At 34.7% G+C, this 23,270-nt stretch overlaps 9 non-coding genes across 9 annotated transcripts; all 9 read right to left on the bottom strand.

Annotated features, from left to right (window-relative positions):
* Positions 1-799: 799 nt before the first annotated feature.
* TRNAS-ACU (transfer RNA serine (anticodon ACU)) lies at positions 800-873 on the bottom strand. The gene has a single exon. It is a non-coding gene; the product is annotated as a tRNA-Ser (tRNA).
* A 2,267-nt stretch (positions 874-3,140) lies between these two features.
* Positions 3,141-3,214, bottom strand: TRNAS-ACU (transfer RNA serine (anticodon ACU)). Its single transcript has one exon. It is a non-coding gene; the product is annotated as a tRNA-Ser (tRNA).
* Positions 3,215-5,478: 2,264 nt separating this feature from the next.
* On the bottom strand, positions 5,479-5,552 carry TRNAS-ACU (transfer RNA serine (anticodon ACU)). Its single transcript has one exon. It is a non-coding gene; the product is annotated as a tRNA-Ser (tRNA).
* A 3,433-nt stretch (positions 5,553-8,985) lies between these two features.
* Positions 8,986-9,059, bottom strand: TRNAS-ACU (transfer RNA serine (anticodon ACU)). The gene has a single exon. It is a non-coding gene; the product is annotated as a tRNA-Ser (tRNA).
* A 2,266-nt stretch (positions 9,060-11,325) lies between these two features.
* Positions 11,326-11,399, bottom strand: TRNAS-ACU (transfer RNA serine (anticodon ACU)). The gene has a single exon. It is a non-coding gene; the product is annotated as a tRNA-Ser (tRNA).
* Positions 11,400-13,663: 2,264 nt separating this feature from the next.
* TRNAS-ACU (transfer RNA serine (anticodon ACU)) lies at positions 13,664-13,737 on the bottom strand. The gene has a single exon. It is a non-coding gene; the product is annotated as a tRNA-Ser (tRNA).
* Positions 13,738-16,003: 2,266 nt separating this feature from the next.
* On the bottom strand, positions 16,004-16,077 carry TRNAS-ACU (transfer RNA serine (anticodon ACU)). Its single transcript has one exon. It is a non-coding gene; the product is annotated as a tRNA-Ser (tRNA).
* Positions 16,078-20,681: 4,604 nt separating this feature from the next.
* TRNAS-ACU (transfer RNA serine (anticodon ACU)) lies at positions 20,682-20,755 on the bottom strand. Its single transcript has one exon. It is a non-coding gene; the product is annotated as a tRNA-Ser (tRNA).
* A 2,265-nt stretch (positions 20,756-23,020) lies between these two features.
* Positions 23,021-23,094, bottom strand: TRNAS-ACU (transfer RNA serine (anticodon ACU)). The gene has a single exon. It is a non-coding gene; the product is annotated as a tRNA-Ser (tRNA).
* Positions 23,095-23,270: the final 176 nt, after the last annotated feature.

Here is a 23,270-nt window from a genome sequence, read left to right as displayed (position 1 = left end):
GGGATTGATATTTTTGCTCTTTTATTTTTCATTAAAGTACAATAACTTTTACCATTTTAATTTGTTTTAATAGTATATTGACAGTATTGTTTTCTTTCAAAAATCCACTTAATTTTCTTAACCCTATTATTAAAATGGTAATTGACAAAAACAAACTACATTGTCACCAGAAGAGCAATACAAAATGTACAAGTGGTATATTAAAATCATCTTTCCAGCTTGAATTTCAATGATGCATTGGGGCAACGATTTTGTGAGAAACATCTTCACCCTTAAATAAAGATTTTCTTAATTCCTTACCTGTGTGCTAATTAGATATCACCTTGTTTTCACATTAAACAGACTTCTACATGAGAAAGCAGCAAGGATGCAGTGGCGGTAATGTTTCCTGGTGTCAACCTGTATTATTTCAGTAGACATTGAAATGAAGATGCATCTTGCTGCCTTTCCAATGAAGCAAGTTTAATTTAGTAATAGGTGAAAAACCATCCCTACAAAGGTGTTAATCAGAGACTTGGCTTTGTGGACACTTTTCAGAGAACAAATTTGTTAGCATAAAAATAAAGCCAGAAAATGAAGAGCTGTTTAATCACTCAATTGGATTTTTTTTGCCAGCATATTTCTTTTTCTCTGCAACCCACTGCTAAATTGTGCTTCCTAGCTGTTTTTATTAAATCACTGAATCAAATCTAACTCTGATTACATCAGAAAAGGCCAGGTACCCTACACCATAACAGGGGGTTTGAAATTTTGACTTGTCTACTTAAAGATCACCAAAATCTGATCACAAGGTCAATTACGTCCCTGGGTGGGATTGAACCACCAACCTTTTGGTTAGTAGCCGGACACACTAACCGATTGCGCCACAGAGACACTTTGCAAAAAGTACATACTAACAAAGGCTAATAAGCATACATCTAGAACGTTTCCTAGAAAAACTTTAAAAAGTCAATAATCTGGAGAGTTTTTGTAAGATGTTTCTTCCATCAACCAACGAAGAAACACATTGGTACTTTCCCATGATGAGTGAGTGCTTCAGGATCTCTTGCACTTACATGTGCAGCAAAGTACTGCAATGGAAGCATGCTGGGCCCATAACCCAGAGGTAGGCAGATTAAAACTATCCTCTGCTATATGCATATTTTTTTGTTAATTAAAGTAATCCAAAACTGGGATTGATATTTTTGCTCTTTTATTTTTCATTAAAGTACAATAACTTTTACCATTTTAATTTGTTTTAATAGTATATTGAAAGTATTATTTTCTTTAAAAAATCCACTTAATTTTCTTTACCCTATTATTAAAATGGTAATTGACAAAAACAAACTACATTGTCACCAGAAGAGCAATACAAAATGTACAAGTGATATATTAAAATCATCTTTCCAGCTTGAATTTCAATGATGCATTGGGGCAACGATTTTGTGAGAAACATCTTCACCCTTAAATAAAGATTTTCTTAATTCCTTACCTGTGTGCTAATTAGATATCACCTTGTTTTCACATTAAACAGACTTCCACATGAGAAAGCAGCAAGGATGCAGTGGCGATAATGTCTCCTGGTGTCAACCTGTATTATTTCAGTAGACATTGAAATGAGGATGCATCTTGCTGCCTTTCCAATGAAGCAAGTTTAATTTAGTAATAGGTGAAAAACCATCCTTACAAAGGTGTTAATCAGAGACTTGGCTTTGTGGACACTTTTCAGAGAACAAATTTGTTAGCATAAAAATAAAGCCAGAAAATGAAGAGCTGTTTAATCACTCAATTGCATTTTTTTGCCAGCATATTTCTTTTTCTCTGCAACCCACTGCTAAATTGTGCTTCCTAGCTGTTTTTATAAAATCACTGAATCAAATCTAACTCTGATTACATCAGAGAAGGCCAGGTACCCTACACCATAAGAGGGGGTTTGAAATTTTGACTTGTCTACTTAAAGATCACCAAAATCTGATAACAAGGTCAATTACGTCCCTGGGTGGGATTGAACCACCAACCTTTTGGTTAATAGCCATACACACTAACTGATTGCGCCACAGAGACACTTTGCAAAAGTACATACTGACAAAGGCTAATAAGCATTCATCTAAAACGTTTCCTAGAAAAACTTTAAAAAGTCAATAATCTGGAGAGTTTTTGTAAGATGTTTCTTCCATCAACCAACGAAGAAACACATTGGTACTTTCCCATGATGAGTGAGTGCTTCAGGATCTACTGCACTTACATGTGCAGCAGAGTACAGCAATGGAAGCATGCTGGGCACATAACCCAGAGGTAAGCAGATTGAAACTATCCTCTGCTATATGCATTTTTTTTTTGTTAATTAAAGTAATCCAAAACTGGGATTGATATTTTTGCTCTTTTATTTTTACTTAAAGTACAACAACTTTTACCATTTTAATTTGTTTTAATAGTATATTGACAGTATTGTTTTCTTTCAAAAATCCACTTAATTTTCTTTACCCTATTATTAAAATGGTAATTGACAAAAACAAACTACATTGTCACCAGAAGAGCAATACAAAATGTACAAGTGATATATTAAAATCATCTTTCCAGCTTGAATTTCAATGATGCATTGGGGCAACGATTTTGTGAGAAACATCTTCACCCTTAAATAAAGATTTTCTTAATTCCTTACCTGTGTGCTAATTAGATATCACCTTGTTTTCACATTAAACAGACTTCTACATGAGAAAGCAGCAAGGATGCAGTGGCGGTAATGTTTCCTGGTGTCAACCTGTATTATTTCAGTAGACATTGAAATGAAGATGCATCTTGCTGCCTTTCCAATGAAGCAAGTTTAATTTAGTAATAGGTGAAAAACCATCCCTACAAAGGTGTTAATCAGAGACTTGGCTTTGTGGACACTTTTCAGAGAACAAATTTGTTAGCATAAAAATAAAGCCAGAAAATGAAGAGCTGTTTAATCACTCAATTGGATTTTTTTTGCCAGCATATTTCTTTTTCTCTGCAACCCACTGCTAAATTGTGCTTCCTAGCTGTTTTTATTAAATCACTGAATCAAATCTAACTCTGATTACATCAGAAAAGGCCAGGTACCCTACACCATAACAGGGGGTTTGAAATTTTGACTTGTCTACTTAAAGATCACCAAAATCTGATAACAAGGTCAATTACGTCCCTGGGTGGGATTGAACCACCAACCTTTTGGTTAGTAGCCGGACACACTAACCGATTGCGCCACAGAGACACTTCGCAAAAAGTACATACTGACAAAGGCTAATAAGCATACATCTAGAACGTTTCCTAGAAAAACTTTAAAAAGTCAATAATCTGGAGAGTTTTTGTAAGATGTTTCTTCCATCAACCAACGAAGAAACACATTGGTACTTTCCTATGATGAGTGAGTGCTTCAGGATCTCTTGCACTTACATGTGCAGCAGAGTACTGCAATGGAAGCATGCTGGGCCCATAACCCAGAGGTAGGCAGATTGAAACTATCCTTTGCTATATGCATTTTTTTTGTTAATTTAAGTAATCAAAACTGGGATTGATATTTTTGCTCTTTTATTTTTACTTAAAGTACAATAACTTTTACCGTTTTAATTTGTTTTAATAGTATATTGACAGTATTGTTTTCTTTCAAAAATCCACTTAATTTTCTTTACCCTATTATTAAAATGGTAATTGACAAAAACAAACTACATTGTCACCAGAAGAGCAATACAAAATGTACAAGTGATATATTAAAATCATCTTTCCAGCTTGAATTTCAATGATGCATTGGGGCAACGATTTTGTGAGAAACATCTTCACCCTTAAATAAAGATTTTCTTAATTCCTTACCTGTGTGCTAATTAGATATCACCTTGTTTTCACATTAAACAGACTTCCACATGAGAAAGCAGCAAGGATGCAGTGGCGTTAATGTTTCCTGGTGTCAACCCGTATTATTTCAGTAGACATTGAAATGAGGATGCATCTTGCTGCCTTTCCAATTAAGCAAATTTAATTTAGTAATAGGTGAAAAACCATCCTTACAAAGGTGTTAATCAGAGACTTGGCTTTGTGGACACTTTTCAGAGAACAAATTTGTTAGCATAAAAATAAAGCCAGAAAATGAAGAGCTGTTTAATCACTCAATTGGATTTTTTTGCCAGCATATTTCTTTTTCTCTGCAACCCACTGCTAAATTGTGCTTCCTAGCTGTTTTTATAAAATCACTGAATCAAATCTAACTCTGATTACATCAGAGAAGGCCAGGTACCCTACACCATAAGAGGGGGTTTGAAATGTTGACTTGTCTACTTAAAGATCACCAAAATCGGATCACAAGGTCAATTACGTCCCTGGGTGGGATTGAATCACCAACCTTTTGGTTTATAGCCGTTCACACTAACTGATTGCACCACAGAGACACTTTGCAAAAGTATATACTGACAAAGGCTAATAAGCATTCATCTAAAACGTTTCCTAGAAAAACTTTAAAAAGTCAATAATCTGGAGAGTTTTTGTAAGATGTTTCTTCCATCCACCAACGAAGAAACACATTGGTACTTTCCCATGATGAGTGAGTGCTTCAGGATCTCTTGCACTTACATGTGCAGCAAAGTACTGCAATGGAAGCATGCTGGGCCCATAACCCAGAGGTAGGCAGATTAAAACTATCCTCTGCTATATGCATATTTTTTTGTTAATTAAAGTAATCCAAAACTGGGATTGATATTTTTGCTCTTTTATTTTTCATTAAAGTACAATAACTTTTACCATTTTAATTTGTTTTAATAGTATATTGAAAGTATTATTTTCTTTAAAAAATCCACTTAATTTTCTTTACCCTATTATTAAAATGGTAATTGACAAAAACAAACTACATTGTCACCAGAAGAGCAATACAAAATGTACAAGTGATATATTAAAATCATCTTTCCAGCTTGAATTTCAATGATGCATTGGGGCAACGATTTTGTGAGAAACATCTTCACCCTTAAATAAAGATTTTCTTAATTTCTTACCTGTGTGCTAATTAGATATCACCTTGTTTTCACATTAAACAGACTTCTACATGAGAAAGCAGCAAGGATGCAGTGGCGGTAATGTTTCCTGGTGTCAACCTGTATTATTTCAGTAGACATTGAAATGAAGATGCATCTTGCTGCCTTTCCAATGAAGCAAGTTTAATTTAGTAATAGGTGAAAAACCATCCCTACAAAGGTGTTAATCAGAGACTTGGCTTTGTGGACACTTTTCAGAGAACAAATTTGTTAGCATAAAAATAAAGCCAGAAAATGAAGAGCTGTTTAATCACTCAATTGGATTTTTTTTGCCAGCATATTTCTTTTTCTCTGCAACCCACTGCTAAATTGTGCTTCCTAGCTGTTTTTATTAAATCACTGAATCAAATCTAACTCTGATTACATCAGAAAAGGCCAGGTACCCTACACCATAACAGGGGGTTTGAAATTTTGACTTGTCTACTTAAAGATCACCAAAATCTGATCACAAGGTCAATTACGTCCCTGGGTGGGATTGAACCACCAACCTTTTGGTTAGTAGCCGGACACACTAACCGATTGCGCCACAGAGACACTTTGCAAAAAGTACATACTGACAAAGGCTAATAAGCATACATCTAGAACGTTTCCTAGAAAAACTTTAAAAAGTCAATAATCTGGAGAGTTTTTGTAAGATGTTTCTTCCATCAACCAACGAAGAAACACATTGGTACTTTCCCATGATGAGTGAGTGCTTCAGGATCTCTTGCACTTACATGTGCAGCAAAGTACTGCAATGGAAGCATGCTGGGCCCATAACCCAGAGGTAGGCAGATTAAAACTATCCTCTGCTATATGCATATTTTTTTGTTAATTAAAGTAATCCAAAACTGGGATTGATATTTTTGCTCTTTTATTTTTCATTAAAGTACAATAACTTTTACCATTTTAATTTGTTTTAATAGTATATTGAAAGTATTATTTTCTTTAAAAAATCCACTTAATTTTCTTTACCCTATTATTAAAATGGTAATTGACAAAAACAAACTACATTGTCACCAGAAGAGCAATACAAAATGTACAAGTGATATATTAAAATCATCTTTCCAGCTTGAATTTCAATGATGCATTGGGGCAACGATTTTGTGAGAAACATCTTCACCCTTAAATAAAGATTTTCTTAATTCCTTACCTGTGTGCTAATTAGATATCACCTTGTTTTCACATTAAACAGACTTCCACATGAGAAAGCAGCAAGGATGCAGTGGCGATAATGTCTCCTGGTGTCAACCTGTATTATTTCAGTAGACATTGAAATGAGGATGCATCTTGCTGCCTTTCCAATGAAGCAAGTTTAATTTAGTAATAGGTGAAAAACCATCCTTACAAAGGTGTTAATCAGAGACTTGGCTTTGTGGACACTTTTCAGAGAACAAATTTGTTAGCATAAAAATAAAGCCAGAAAATGAAGAGCTGTTTAATCACTCAATTGCATTTTTTTGCCAGCATATTTCTTTTTCTCTGCAACCCACTGCTAAATTGTGCTTCCTAGCTGTTTTTATAAAATCACTGAATCAAATCTAACTCTGATTACATCAGAGAAGGCCAGGTACCCTACACCATAAGAGGGGGTTTGAAATTTTGACTTGTCTACTTAAAGATCACCAAAATCTGATAACAAGGTCAATTACGTCCCTGGGTGGGATTGAACCACCAACCTTTTGGTTAATAGCAATACACACTAACTGATTGCGCCACAGAGACACTTTGCAAAAGTACATACTGACAAAGGCTAATAAGCATTCATCTAAAACGTTTCCTAGAAAAACTTTAAAAAGTCAATAATCTGGAGAGTTTTTGTAAGATGTTTCTTCCATCAACCAACGAAGAAACACATTGGTACTTTCCCATGATGAGTGAGTGCTTCAGGATCTCTTGCACTTACATGTGCAGCAGAGTACTGCAATGGAAGCATGCTGGGCCCATAACCCAGAGGTAGGCAGATTGAAACTATCCTTTGCTATATGCATTTTTTTTGTTAATTTAAGTAATCAAAACTGGGATTGATATTTTTGCTCTTTTATTTTTACTTAAAGTACAATAACTTTTACCATTTTAATTTGTTTTAATAGTATATTGACAGTATTGTTTTCTTTCAAAAATCCACTTAATTTTCTTTACCCTATTATTAAAATGGTAATTGACAAAAACAAACTACATTGTCACCAGAAGAGCAATACAAAATGTACAAGTGATATATTAAAATCATCTTTCCAGCTTGAATTTCAATGATGCATTGGGGCAACGATTTTGTGAGAAACATCTTCACCCTTAAATAAAGATTTTCTTAATTCCTTACCTGTGTGCTAATTAGATATCACCTTGTTTTCACATTAAACAGACTTCCACATGAGAAAGCAGCAAGGATGCAGTGGCGTTAATGTTTCCTGGTGTCTACCCGTATTATTTCAGTAGACATTGAAATGAGGATGCATCTTGCTGCCTTTCCAATTAAGCAAATTTAATTTAGTAATAGGTGAAAAACCATCCTTACAAAGGTGTTAATCAGAGACTTGGCTTTGTGGACACTTTTCAGAGAACAAATTTGTTAGCATAAAAATAAAGCCAGAAAATGAAGAGCTGTTTAATCACTCAATTGGATTTTTTTGCCAGCATATTTCTTTTTCTCTGCAACCCACTGCTAAATTGTGCTTCCTAGCTGTTTTTATAAAATCACTGAATCAAATCTAACTCTGATTACATCAGAGAAGGCCAGGTACCCTACACCATAAGAGGGGGTTTGAAATGTTGACTTGTCTACTTAAAGATCACCAAAATCTGATCACAAGGTCAATTACGTCCCTGGGTGGGATTGAATCACCAACCTTTTGGTTTATAGCCGTTCACACTAACTGATTGCACCACAGAGACACTTTGCAAAAGTATATACTGACAAAGGCTAATAAGCATTCATCTAAAACGTTTCCTAGAAAAACTTTAAAAAGTCAATAATCTGGAGAGTTTTTGTAAGATGTTTCTTCCATCAACCAACGAAGAAACACATTGGTACTTTCCCATGATGAGTGAGTGCTTCAGGATCTCTTGCACTTACATGTGCAGCAAAGTACTGCAATGGAAGCATGCTGGGCCCATAACCCAGAGGTAGGCAGATTAAAACTATCCTCTGCTATATGCATATTTTTTTGTTAATTAAAGTAATCCAAAACTGGGATTGATATTTTTGCTCTTTTATTTTTCATTAAAGTACAATAACTTTTACCATTTTAATTTGTTTTAATAGTATATTGAAAGTATTATTTTCTTTAAAAAATCCACTTAATTTTCTTTACCCTATTATTAAAATGGTAATTGACAAAAACAAACTACATTGTCACCAGAAGAGCAATACAAAATGTACAAGTGATATATTAAAATCATCTTTCCAGCTTGAATTTCAATGATGCATTGGGGCAACGATTTTGTGAGAAACATCTTCACCCTTAAATAAAGATTTTCTTAATTTCTTACCTGTGTGCTAATTAGATATCACCTTGTTTTCACATTAAACAGACTTCTACATGAGAAAGCAGCAAGGATGCAGTGGCGGTAATGTTTCCTGGTGTCAACCTGTATTATTTCAGTAGACATTGAAATGAAGATGCATCTTGCTGCCTTTCCAATGAAGCAAGTTTAATTTAGTAATAGGTGAAAAACCATCCCTACAAAGGTGTTAATCAGAGACTTGGCTTTGTGGACACTTTTCAGAGAACAAATTTGTTAGCATAAAAATAAAGCCAGAAAATGAAGAGCTGTTTAATCACTCAATTGGATTTTTTTTGCCAGCATATTTCTTTTTCTCTGCAACCCACTGCTAAATTGTGCTTCCTAGCTGTTTTTATTAAATCACTGAATCAAATCTAACTCTGATTACATCAGAAAAGGCCAGGTACCCTACACCATAACAGGGGGTTTGAAATTTTGACTTGTCTACTTAAAGATCACCAAAATCTGATCACAAGGTCAATTACGTCCCTGGGTGGGATTGAACCACCAACCTTTTGGTTAGTAGCCGGACACACTAACCGATTGCGCCACAGAGACACTTTGCAAAAAGTACATACTGACAAAGGCTAATAAGCATACATCTAGAACGTTTCCTAGAAAAACTTTAAAAAGTCAATAATCTGGAGAGTTTTTGTAAGATGTTTCTTCCATCAACCAACGAAGAAACACATTGGTACTTTCCCATGATGAGTGAGTGCTTCAGGATCTCTTGCACTTACATGTGCAGCAAAGTACTGCAATGGAAGCATGCTGGGCCCATAACCCAGAGGTAGGCAGATTAAAACTATCCTCTGCTATATGCATATTTTTTTGTTAATTAAAGTAATCCAAAACTGGGATTGATATTTTTGCTCTTTTATTTTTCATTAAAGTACAATAACTTTTACCATTTTAATTTGTTTTAATAGTATATTGAAAGTATTATTTTCTTTAAAAAATCCACTTAATTTTCTTTACCCTATTATTAAAATGGTAATTGACAAAAACAAACTACATTGTCACCAGAAGAGCAATACAAAATGTACAAGTGATATATTAAAATCATCTTTCCAGCTTGAATTTCAATGATGCATTGGGGCAACGATTTTGTGAGAAACATCTTCACCCTTAAATAAAGATTTTCTTAATTCCTTACCTGTGTGCTAATTAGATATCACCTTGTTTTCACATTAAACAGACTTCCACATGAGAAAGCAGCAAGGATGCAGTGGCGATAATGTCTCCTGGTGTCAACCTGTATTATTTCAGTAGACATTGAAATGAGGATGCATCTTGCTGCCTTTCCAATGAAGCAAGTTTAATTTAGTAATAGGTGAAAAACCATCCTTACAAAGGTGTTAATCAGAGACTTGGCTTTGTGGACACTTTTCAGAGAACAAATTTGTTAGCATAAAAATAAAGCCAGAAAATGAAGAGCTGTTTAATCACTCAATTGCATTTTTTTGCCAGCATATTTCTTTTTCTCTGCAACCCACTGCTAAATTGTGCTTCCTAGCTGTTTTTATAAAATCACTGAATCAAATCTAACTCTGATTACATCAGAGAAGGCCAGGTACCCTACACCATAAGAGGGGGTTTGAAATTTTGACTTGTCTACTTAAAGATCACCAAAATCTGATAACAAGGTCAATTACGTCCCTGGGTGGGATTGAACCACCAACCTTTTGGTTAATAGCAATACACACTAACTGATTGCGCCACAGAGACACTTTGCAAAAGTACATACTGACAAAGGCTAATAAGCATTCATCTAAAACGTTTCCTAGAAAAACTTTAAAAAGTCAATAATCTGGAGAGTTTTTGTAAGATGTTTCTTCCATCAACCAACGAAGAAACACATTGGTACTTTCCCATGATGAGTGAGTGCTTCAGGATCTACTGCACTTACATGTGCAGCAGAGTACAGCAATGGAAGCATGCTGGGCACATAACCCAGAGGTAAGCAGATTGAAACTATCCTCTGCTATATGCATTTTTTTTTGTTAATTAAAGTAATCCAAAACTGGGATTGATATTTTTGCTCTTTTATTTTTACTTAAAGTACAACAACTTTTACCATTTTAATTTGTTTTAATAGTATATTGACAGTATTGTTTTCTTTCAAAAATCCACTTAATTTTCTTTACCCTATTATTAAAATGGTAATTGACAAAAACAAACTACATTGTCACCAGAAGAGCAATACAAAATGTACAAGTGATATATTAAAATCATCTTTCCAGCTTGAATTTCAATGATGCATTGGGGCAACGATTTTGTGAGAAACATCTTCACCCTTAAATAAAGATTTTCTTAATTCCTTACCTGTGTGCTAATTAGATATCACCTTGTTTTCACATTAAACAGACTTCTACATGAGAAAGCAGCAAGGATGCAGTGGCGGTAATGTTTCCTGGTGTCAACCTGTATTATTTCAGTAGACATTGAAATGAAGATGCATCTTGCTGCCTTTCCAATGAAGCAAGTTTAATTTAGTAATAGGTGAAAAACCATCCCTACAAAGGTGTTAATCAGAGACTTGGCTTTGTGGACACTTTTCAGAGAACAAATTTGTTAGCATAAAAATAAAGCCAGAAAATGAAGAGCTGTTTAATCACTCAATTGGATTTTTTTTGCCAGCATATTTCTTTTTCTCTGCAACCCACTGCTAAATTGTGCTTCCTAGCTGTTTTTATTAAATCACTGAATCAAATCTAACTCTGATTACATCAGAAAAGGCCAGGTACCCTACACCATAACAGGGGGTTTGAAATTTTGACTTGTCTACTTAAAGATCACCAAAATCTGATAACAAGGTCAATTACGTCCCTGGGTGGGATTGAACCACCAACCTTTTGGTTAGTAGCCGGACACACTAACCGATTGCGCCACAGAGACACTTCGCAAAAAGTACATACTGACAAAGGCTAATAAGCATACATCTAGAACGTTTCCTAGAAAAACTTTAAAAAGTCAATAATCTGGAGAGTTTTTGTAAGATGTTTCTTCCATCAACCAACGAAGAAACACATTGGTACTTTCCTATGATGAGTGAGTGCTTCAGGATCTCTTGCACTTACATGTGCAGCAGAGTACTGCAATGGAAGCATGCTGGGCCCATAACCCAGAGGTAGGCAGATTGAAACTATCCTTTGCTATATGCATTTTTTTTGTTAATTTAAGTAATCAAAACTGGGATTGATATTTTTGCTCTTTTATTTTTACTTAAAGTACAATAACTTTTACCATTTTAATTTGTTTTAATAGTATATTGACAGTATTGTTTTCTTTCAAAAATCCACTTAATTTTCTTTACCCTATTATTAAAATGGTAATTGACAAAAACAAACTACATTGTCACCAGAAGAGCAATACAAAATGTACAAGTGATATATTAAAATCATCTTTCCAGCTTGAATTTCAATGATGCATTGGGGCAACGATTTTGTGAGAAACATCTTCACCCTTAAATAAAGATTTTCTTAATTCCTTACCTGTGTGCTAATTAGATATCACCTTGTTTTCACATTAAACAGACTTCCACATGAGAAAGCAGCAAGGATGCAGTGGCGTTAATGTTTCCTGGTGTCTACCCGTATTATTTCAGTAGACATTGAAATGAGGATGCATCTTGCTGCCTTTCCAATGAAGCAAATTTAATTTAGTAATAGGTGAAAAACCATCCTTACAAAGGTGTTAATCAGAGACTTGGCTTTGTGGACACTTTTCAGAGAACAAATTTGTTAGCATAAAAATAAAGCCAGAAAATGAAGAGCTGTTTAATCACTCAATTGGATTTTTTTGCCAGCATATTTCTTTTTCTCTGCAACCCACTGCTAAATTGTGCTTCCTAGCTGTTTTTATAAAATCACTGAATCAAATCTAACTCTGATTACATCAGAGAAGGCCAGGTACCCTACACCATAAGAGGGGGTTTGAAATGTTGACTTGTCTACTTAAAGATCACCAAAATCTGATCACAAGGTCAATTACGTCCCTGGGTGGGATTGAATCACCAACCTTTTGGTTTATAGCCGTTCACACTAACTGATTGCACCACAGAGACACTTTGCAAAAGTATATACTGACAAAGGCTAATAAGCATTCATCTAAAACGTTTCCTAGAAAAACTTTAAAAAGTCAATAATCTGGAGAGTTTTTGTAAGATGTTTCTTCCATCCACCAACGAAGAAACACATTGGTACTTTCCCATGATGAGTGAGTGCTTCAGGATCTCTTGCACTTACATGTGCAGCAAAGTACTGCAATGGAAGCATGCTGGGCCCATAACCCAGAGGTAGGCAGATTAAAACTATCCTCTGCTATATGCATATTTTTTTGTTAATTAAAGTAATCCAAAACTGGGATTGATATTTTTGCTCTTTTATTTTTCATTAAAGTACAATAACTTTTACCATTTTAATTTGTTTTAATAGTATATTGAAAGTATTATTTTCTTTAAAAAATCCACTTAATTTTCTTTACCCTATTATTAAAATGGTAATTGACAAAAACAAACTACATTGTCACCAGAAGAGCAATACAAAATGTACAAGTGATATATTAAAATCATCTTTCCAGCTTGAATTTCAATGATGCATTGGGGCAACGATTTTGTGAGAAACATCTTCACCCTTAAATAAAGATTTTCTTAATTCCTTACCTGTGTGCTAATTAGATATCACCTTGTTTTCACATTAAACAGACTTCTACATGAGAAAGCAGCAAGGATGCAGTGGCGGTAATGTTTCCTGGTGTCAACCTGTATTATTTCAGTAGACATTGAAATGAAGATGCATCTTGCTGCCTTTCCAATGAAGCAAGTTTAATTTAGTAATAGGTGAAAAACCATCCCTACAAAGGTGTTAATCAGAGACTTGGCTTTGTGGACACTTTTCAGAGAACAAATTTGTTAGCATAAAAATAAAGCCAGAAAATGAAGAGCTGTTTAATCACTCAATTGGATTTTTTTTGCCAGCATATTTCTTTTTCTCTGCAACCCACTGCTAAATTGTGCTTCCTAGCTGTTTTTATTAAATCACTGAATCAAATCTAACTCTGATTACATCAGAAAAGGCCAGGTACCCTACACCATAACAGGGGGTTTGAAATTTTGACTTGTCTACTTAAAGATCACCACAATCTGATCACAAGGTCAATTACGTCCCTGGGTGGGATTGAACCACCAACCTTTTGGTTAGTAGCCGGACACACTAACCGATTGCGCCACAGAGACACTTTGCAAATAGTACATACTGACAAAGGCTAATAAGCATACATCTAGAACGTTTCCAAGAAAAACTTTAAAAAGTCAATAATCTGGAGAGTTTTTGTAAGATGTTTCTTCAATCAACCAACGAAGAAACACATTGGTACTTTCCCATGATGAGTGAGTGCTTCAGGATCTCTTGCACTTACATGTGCAGCAAAGTACTGCAATGGAAGCATGCTGGGCCCATAACCCAGAGGTAGGCAGATTAAAACTATCCTCTGCTATATGCATATTTTTTTGTTAATTAAAGTAATCCAAAACTGGGATTGATATTTTTGCTCTTTTATTTTTCATTAAAGTACAATAACTTTTACCATTTTAATTTGTTTTAATAGTATATTGAAAGTATTATTTTCTTTAAAAAATCCACTTAATTTTCTTTACCCTATTATTAAAATGGTAATTGACAAAAACAAACTACATTGTCACCAGAAGAGCAATACAAAATGTACAAGTGATATATTAAAATCATCTTTCCAGCTTGAATTTCAATGATGCATTGGGGCAACGATTTTGTGAGAAACATCTTCACCCTTAAATAAAGATTTTCTTAATTCCTTACCTGTGTGCTAATTAGATATCACCTTGTTTTCACATTAAACAGACTTCCACATGAGAAAGCAGCAAGGATGCAGTGGCGATAATGTCTCCTGGTGTCAACCTGTATTATTTCAGTAGACATTGAAATGAGGATGCATCTTGCTGCCTTTCCAATGAAGCAAGTTTAATTTAGTAATAGGTGAAAAACCATCCTTACAAAGGTGTTAATCAGAGACTTGGCTTTGTGGACACTTTTCAGAGAACAAATTTGTTAGCATAAAAATAAAGCCAGAAAATGAAGAGCTGTTTAATCACTCAATTGGATTTTTTTGCCAGCATATTTCTTTTTCTCTGCAACCCACTGCTAAATTGTGCTTCCTAGCTGTTTTTATAAAATCACTGAATCAAATCTAACTCTGATTACATCAGAGAAGGCCAGGTACCCTACACCATAAGAGGGGGTTTGAAATTTTGACTTGTCTACTTAAAGATCACCAAAATCTGATAACAAGGTCAATTACGTCCCTGGGTGGGATTGAACCACCAACCTTTTGGTTAATAGCCATACACACTAACTGATTGCGCCACAGAGACACTTTGCAAAAGTATATACTGACAAAGGCTAATAAGCATTCATCTAAAACGTTTCCTAGAAAAACTTTAAAAAGTCAATAATCTGGAGAGTTTTTGTAAGATGTTTCTTCCATCAACCAACGAAGAAACACATTGGTACTTTCCCATGATGAGTGAGTGCTTCAGGATCTACTGCACTTACATGTGCAGCAGAGTACAGCAATGGAAGCATGCTGGGCACATAACCCAGAGGTAAGCAGATTGAAACTATCCTCTGCTATATGCGTTTTTTTTTGTTAATTAAAGTAATCCAAAACTGGGATTGATATTTTTGCTCTTTTATTTTTACTTAAAGTACAACAACTTTTACCATTTTAATTTGTTTTAATAGTATATTGACAGTATTGTTTTCTTTCAAAAATCCACTTAATTTTCTTTACCCTATTATTAAAATGGTAATTGACAAAAACAAACTACATTGTCACCAGAAGAGCAATACAAAATGTACAAGTGATATATTAAAATCATCTTTCCAGCTTGAATTTCAATGATGCATTGGGGCAACGATTTTGTGAGAAACATCTTCACCCTTAAATAAAGATTTTCTTAATTCCTTACCTGTGTGCTAATTAGATATCACCTTGTTTTCACATTAAACAGACTTCTACATGAGAAAGCAGCAAGGATGCAGTGGCGGTAATGTTTCCTGGTGTCAACCTGTATTATTTCAGTAGACATTGAAATGAAGATGCATCTTGCTGCCTTTCCAATGAAGCAAGTTTAATTTAGTAATAGGTGAAAAACCATCCCTACAAAGGTGTTAATCAGAGACTTGGCTTTGTGGACACTTTTCAGAGAACAAATTTGTTAGCATAAAAATAAAGCCAGAAAATGAAGAGCTGTTTAATCACTCAATTGGATTTTTTTTGCCAGCATATTTCTTTTTCTCTGCAACCCACTGCTAAATTGTGCTTCCTAGCTGTTTTTATTAAATCACTGAATCAAATCTAACTCTGATTACATCAGAAAAGGCCAGGTACCCTACATCATAACAGGGGGTTTGAAATTTTGACTTGTCTACTTAAAGATCACCAAAATCTGATAACAAGGTCAATTACGTCCCTGGGTGGGATTGAACCACCAACCTTTTGGTTAGTAGCCGGACACACTAACCGATTGCGCCACAGAGACACTTCGCAAAAAGTACATACTGACAAAGGCTAATAAGCATACATCTAGAACGTTTCCTAGAAAAACTTTAAAAAGTCAATAATCTGGAGAGTTTTTGTAAGATGTTTCTTCCATCAACCAACGAAGAAACACATTGGTACTTTCCTATGATGAGTGAGTGCTTCAGGATCTCTTGCACTTACATGTGCAGCAGAGTACTGCAATGGAAGCATGCTGGGCCCATAACCCAGAGGTAGGCAGATTGAAACTATCCTTTGCTATATGCATTTTTTTTGTTAATTTAAGTAATCAAAACTGGGATTGATATTTTTGCTCTTTTATTTTTACTTAAAGTACAATAACTTTTACCATTTTAATTTGTTTTAATAGTATATTGACAGTATTGTTTTCTTTCAAAAATCCACTTAATTTTCTTTACCCTATTATTAAAATGGTAATTGACAAAAACAAACTACATTGTCACCAGAAGAGCAATACAAAATGTACAAGTGATATATTAAAATCATCTTTCCAGCTTGAATTTCAATGATGCATTGGGGCAACGATTTTGTGAGAAACATCTTCACCCTTAAATAAAGATTTTCTTAATTCCTTACCTGTGTGCTAATTAGATATCACCTTGTTTTCACATTAAACAGACTTCCACATGAGAAAGCAGCAAGGATGCAGTGGCGTTAATGTTTCCTGGTGTCAACCCGTATTATTTCAGTAGACATTGAAATGAGGATGCATCTTGCTGCCTTTCCAATGAAGCAAATTTAATTTAGTAATAGGTGAAAAACCATCCTTACAAAGGTGTTAATCAGAGACTTGGCTTTGTGGACACTTTTCAGAGAACAAATTTGTTAGCATAAAAATAAAGCCAGAAAATGAAGAGCTGTTTAATCACTCAATTGGATTTTTTTGCCAGCATATTTCTTTTTCTCTGCAACCCACTGCTAAATTGTGCTTCCTAGCTGTTTTTATAAAATCACTGAATCAAATCTAACTCTGATTACATCAGAGAAGGCCAGGTACCCTACACCATAAGAGGGGGTTTGAAATGTTGACTTGTCTACTTAAAGATCACCAAAATCTGATCACAAGGTCAATTACGTCCCTGGGTGGGATTGAATCACCAACCTTTTGGTTTATAGCCGTTCACACTAACTGATTGCACCACAGAGACACTTTGCAAAAGTATATACTGACAAAGGCTAATAAGCATTCATCTAAAACGTTTCCTAGAAAAACTTTAAAAAGTCAATAATCTGGAGAGTTTTTGTAAGATGTTTCTTCCATCCACCAACGAAGAAACACATTGGTACTTTCCCATGATGAGTGAGTGCTTCAGGATCTCTTGCACTTACATGTGCAGCAAAGTACTGCAATGGAAGCATGCTGGGCCCATAACCCAGAGGTAGGCAGATTAAAACTATCCTCTGCTATATGCATATTTTTTTGTTAATTAAAGTAATCCAAAACTGGGATTGATATTTTTGCTCTTTTATTTTTCATTAAAGTACAATAACTTTTACCATTTTAATTTGTTTTAATAGTATATTGAAAGTATTATTTTCTTTAAAAAATCCACTTAATTTTCTTTACCCTATTATTAAAATGGTAATTGACAAAAACAAACTACATTGTCACCAGAAGAGCAATACAAAATGTACAAGTGATATATTAAAATCATCTTTCCAGCTTGAATTTCAATGATGCATTGGGGCAACGATTTTGTGAGAAACATCTTCACCCTTAAATAAAGATTTTCTTAATTCCTTACCTGTGTGCTAATTAGATATCACCTTGTTTTCACATTAAACAGACTTCTACATGAGAAAGCAGCAAGGATGCAGTGGCGGTAATGTTTCCTGGTGTCAACCTGTATTATTTCAGTAGACATTGAAATGAAGATGCATCTTGCTGCCTTTCCAATGAAGCAAGTTTAATTTAGTAATAGGTGAAAAACCATCCCTACAAAGGTGTTAATCAGAGACTTGGCTTTGTGGACACTTTTCAGAGAACAAATTTGTTAGCATAAAAATAAAGCCAGAAAATGAAGAGCTGTTTAATCACTCAATTGGATTTTTTTTGCCAGCATATTTCTTTTTCTCTGCAACCCACTGCTAAATTGTGCTTCCTAGCTGTTTTTATTAAATCACTGAATCAAATCTAACTCTGATTACATCAGAAAAGGCCAGGTACCCTACACCATAACAGGGGGTTTGAAATTTTGACTTGTCTACTTAAAGATCACCAAAATCTGATCACAAGGTCAATTACGTCCCTGGGTGGGATTGAACCACCAACCTTTAGGTTAGTAGCCGGACACACTAGCCGATTGCGCCACAGAGACACTTCGCAAAAAGTACATACTGACAAAGGCTAATAAGCATACATCTAGAACGTTTCCTAGAAAAACTTTAAAAAGTCAATAATCTGGAGAGTTTTTGTAAGATGTTTCTTCCATCAACCAACGAAGAAACACATTGGTACTTTCCCATGATGAGTGAGTGCTTCAGGATCTCTTGCACTTACATGTGCAGCAAAGTACTGCAATGGAAGCATGCTGGGCCCATAACCCAGAGGTAGGCAGATTAAAACTATCCTCTGCTATATGCATATTTTTTTGTTAATTAAAGTAATCCAAAACTGGGATTGATATTTTTGCTCTTTTATTTTTCATTAAATTACAATAACTTTTACCATTTTAATTTGTTTTAATAGTATATTGAAAGTATTATTTTCTTTAAAAAATCCACTTAATTTTCTTTACCCTATTATTAAAATGGTAATTGACAAAAACAAACTACATTGTCACCAGAAGAGCAATACAAAATGTACAAGTGATATATTAAAATCATCTTTCCAGCTTGAATTTCAATGATGCATTGGGGCAACGATTTTGTGAGAAACATCTTCACCCTTAAATAAAGATTTTCTTAATTCCTTACCTGTGTGCTAATTAGATATCACCTTGTTTTCACATTAAACAGACTTCCACATGAGAAAGCAGCAAGGATGCAGTGGCGATAATGTCTCCTGGTGTCAACCTGTATTATTTCAGTAGACATTGAAATGAGGATGCATCTTGCTGCCTTTCCAATGAAGCAAGTTTAATTTAGTAATAGGTGAAAAACCATCCTTACAAAGGTGTTAATCAGAGACTTGGCTTTGTGGACACTTTTCAGAGAACAAATTTGTTAGCATAAAAATAAAGCCAGAAAATGAAGAGCTGTTTAATCACTCAATTGGATTTTTTTGCCAGCATATTTCTTTTTCTCTGCAACCCACTGCTAAATTGTGCTTCCTAGCTGTTTTTATAAAATCACTGAATCAAATCTAACTCTGATTACATCAGAGAAGGCCAGGTACCCTACACCATAAGAGGGGGTTTGAAATTTTGACTTGTCTACTTAAAGATCACCAAAATCTGATAACAAGGTCAATTACGTCCCTGGGTGGGATTGAACCACCAACCTTTTGGTTAATAGCCATACACACTAACTGATTGCGCCACAGAGACACTTTGCAAAAGTACATACTGACAAAGGCTAATAAGCATTCATCTAAAACGTTTCCTAGAAAAACTTTAAAAAGTCAATAATCTGGAGAGTTTTTGTAAGATGTTTCTTCCATCAACCAACGAAGAAACACATTGGTACTTTCCCATGATGAGTGAGTGCTTCAGGATCTACTGCACTTACATGTGCAGCAGAGTACAGCAATGGAAGCATGCTGGGCACATAACCCAGAGGTAAGCAGATTGAAACTATCCTCTGCTATATGCATTTTTTTTTGTTAATTAAAGTAATCCAAAACTGGGATTGATATTTTTGCTCTTTTATTTTTACTTAAAGTACAACAACTTTTACCATTTTAATTTGTTTTAATAGTATATTGACAGTATTGTTTTCTTTCAAAAATCCACTTAATTTTCTTTACCCTATTATTAAAATGGTAATTGACAAAAACAAACTACATTGTCACCAGAAGAGCAATACAAAATGTACAAGTGATATATTAAAATCATCTTTCCAGCTTGAATTTCAATGATGCATTGGGGCAACGATTTTGTGAGAAACATCTTCACCCTTAAATAAAGATTTTCTTAATTCCTTACCTGTGTGCTAATTAGATATCACCTTGTTTTCACATTAAACAGACTTCTACATGAGAAAGCAGCAAGGATGCAGTGGCGGTAATGTTTCCTGGTGTCAACCTGTATTATTTCAGTAGACATTGAAATGAAGATGCATCTTGCTGCCTTTCCAATGAAGCAAGTTTAATTTAGTAATAGGTGAAAAACCACCCCTACAAAGGTGTTAATCAGAGACTTGGCTTTGTGGACACTTTTCAGAGAACAAATTTGTTAGCATAAAAATAAAGCCAGAAAATGAAGAGCTGTTTAATCACTCAATTGGATTTTTTTTGCCAGCATATTTCTTTTTCTCTGCAACCCACTGCTAAATTGTGCTTCCTAGCTGTTTTTATTAAATCACTGAATCAAATCTAACTCTGATTACATCAGAAAAGGCCAGGTACCCTACACCATAACAGGGGGTTTGAAATTTTGACTTGTCTACTTAAAGATCACCAAAATCTGATAACAAGGTCAATTACGTCCCTGGGTGGGATTGAACCACCAACCTTTTGGTTAGTAGCCAGACACACTAACCGATTGCGCCACAGAGACACTTCGCAAAAAGTACATACTGACAAAGGCTAATAAGCATACATCTAGAACGTTTCCTAGAAAAACTTTAAAAAGTCAATAATCTGGAGAGTTTTTGTAAGATGTTTCTTCCATCAACCAACGAAGAAACACATTGGTACTTTCCTATGATGAGTGAGTGCTTCAGGATCTCTTGCACTTACATGTGCAGCAGAGTACTGCAATGGAAGCATGCTGGGCCCATAACCCAGAGGTAGGCAGATTGAAACTATCCTTTGCTATATGCATTTTTTTTGTTAATTTAAGTAATCAAAACTGGGATTGATATTTTTGCTCTTTTATTTTTACTTAAAGTACAATAACTTTTACCATTTTAATTTGTTTTAATAGTATATTGACAGTATTGTTTTCTTTCAAAAATCCACTTAATTTTCTTTACCCTATTATTAAAATGGTAATTGACAAAAAAAAAACTACATTGTCACCAGAAGAGCAATACAAAATGTACAAGTGATATATTAAAATCATCTTTCCAGCTTGAATTTCAATGATGCATTGGGGCAACGATTTTGTGAGAAACATCTTCACCCTTAAATAAAGATTTTCTTAATTCCTTACCTGTGTGCTAATTAGATATCACCTTGTTTTCACATTAAACAGACTTCCACATGAGAAAGCAGCAAGGATGCAGTGGCGTTAATGTTTCCTGGTGTCAACCCGTATTATTTCAGTAGACATTGAAATGAGGATGCATCTTGCTGCCTTTCCAATGAAGCAAATTTAATTTAGTAATAGGTGAAAAACCATCCTTACAAAGGTGTTAATCAGAGACTTGGCTTTGTGGACACTTTTCAGAGAACAAATTTGTTAGCATAAAAATAAAGCCAGAAAATGAAGAGCTGTTTAATCACTCAATTGGATTTTTTTGCCAGCATATTTCTTTTTCTCTGCAACCCACTGCTAAATTGTGCTTCCTAGCTGTTTTTATAAAATCACTGAATCAAATCTAACTCTGATTACATCAGAGAAGGCCAGGTACCCTACACCATAAGAGGGGGTTTGAAATGTTGACTTGTCTACTTAAAGATCACCAAAATCTGATCACAAGGTCAATTACGTCCCTGGGTGGGATTGAATCACCAACCTTTTGGTTTATAGCCGTTCACACTAACTGATTGCACCACAGAGACACTTTGCAAAAGTATATACTGACAAAGGCTAATAAGCATTCATCTAAAACGTTTCCTAGAAAAACTTTAAAAAGTCAATAATCTGGAGAGTTTTTGTAAGATGTTTCTTCCATCCACCAACGAAGAAACACATTGGTACTTTCCCATGATGAGTGAGTGCTTCAGGATCTCTTGCACTTACATGTGCAGCAAAGTACTGCAATGGAAGCATGCTGGGCCCATAACCCAGAGGTAGGCAGATTAAAACTATCCTCTGCTATATGCATATTTTTTTGTTAATTAAAGTAATCCAAAACTGGGATTGATATTTTTGCTCTTTTATTTTTCATTAAAGTACAATAACTTTTACCATTTTAATTTGTTTTAATAGTATATTGAAAGTATTATTTTCTTTAAAAAATCCACTTAATTTTCTTTACCCTATTATTAAAATGGTAATTGACAAAAACAAACTACATTGTCACCAGAAGAGCAATACAAAATGTACAAGTGATATATTAAAATCATCTTTCCAGCTTGAATTTCAATGATGCATTGGGGCAACGATTTTGTGAGAAACATCTTCACCCTTAAATAAAGATTTTCTTAATTCCTTACCTGTGTGCTAATTAGATATCACCTTGTTTTCACATTAAACAGACTTCTACATGAGAAAGCAGCAAGGATGCAGTGGCGGTAATGTTTCCTGGTGTCAACCTGTATTATTTCAGTAGACATTGAAATGAAGATGCATCTTGCTGCCTTTCCAATGAAGCAAGTTTAATTTAGTAATAGGTGAAAAACCATCCCTACAAAGGTGTTAATCAGAGACTTGGCTTTGTGGACACTTTTCAGAGAACAAATTTGTTAGCATAAAAATAAAGCCAGAAAATGAAGAGCTGTTTAATCACTCAATTGGATTTTTTTTGCCAGCATATTTCTTTTTCTCTGCAACCCACTGCTAAATTGTGCTTCCTAGCTGTTTTTATTAAATCACTGAATCAAATCTAACTCTGATTACATCAGAAAAGGCCAGGTACCCTACACCATAACAAGGGGTTTGAAATTTTGACTTGTCTACTTAAAGATCACCAAAATCTGATCACAAGGTCAATTACGTCCCTGGGTGGGATTGAACCACCAACCTTTTGGTTAGTAGCCGGACACACTAACCGATTGCGCCACAGAGACACTTTGCGAAAAGTACATACTGACAAAGGCTAATAAGCATACATCTAGAACGTTTCCTAGAAAAACTTTAAAAAGTCAATAATCTGGAGAGTTTTTGTAAGATGTTTCTTCCATCAACCAACGAAGAAACACATTGGTACTTTCCCATGATGAGTGAGTGCTTCAGGATCTCTTGC

This window comes from Pseudophryne corroboree, chromosome 8, assembly GCF_028390025.1.
Source record: "Pseudophryne corroboree isolate aPseCor3 chromosome 8, aPseCor3.hap2, whole genome shotgun sequence".
In the NCBI taxonomy this organism is placed as follows: domain Eukaryota; kingdom Metazoa; phylum Chordata; class Amphibia; order Anura; family Myobatrachidae; genus Pseudophryne; species Pseudophryne corroboree.
The sequence above is the reverse complement of the archived record's forward strand: the minus strand, read 5'-3'. Positions and strand labels throughout refer to the sequence as shown.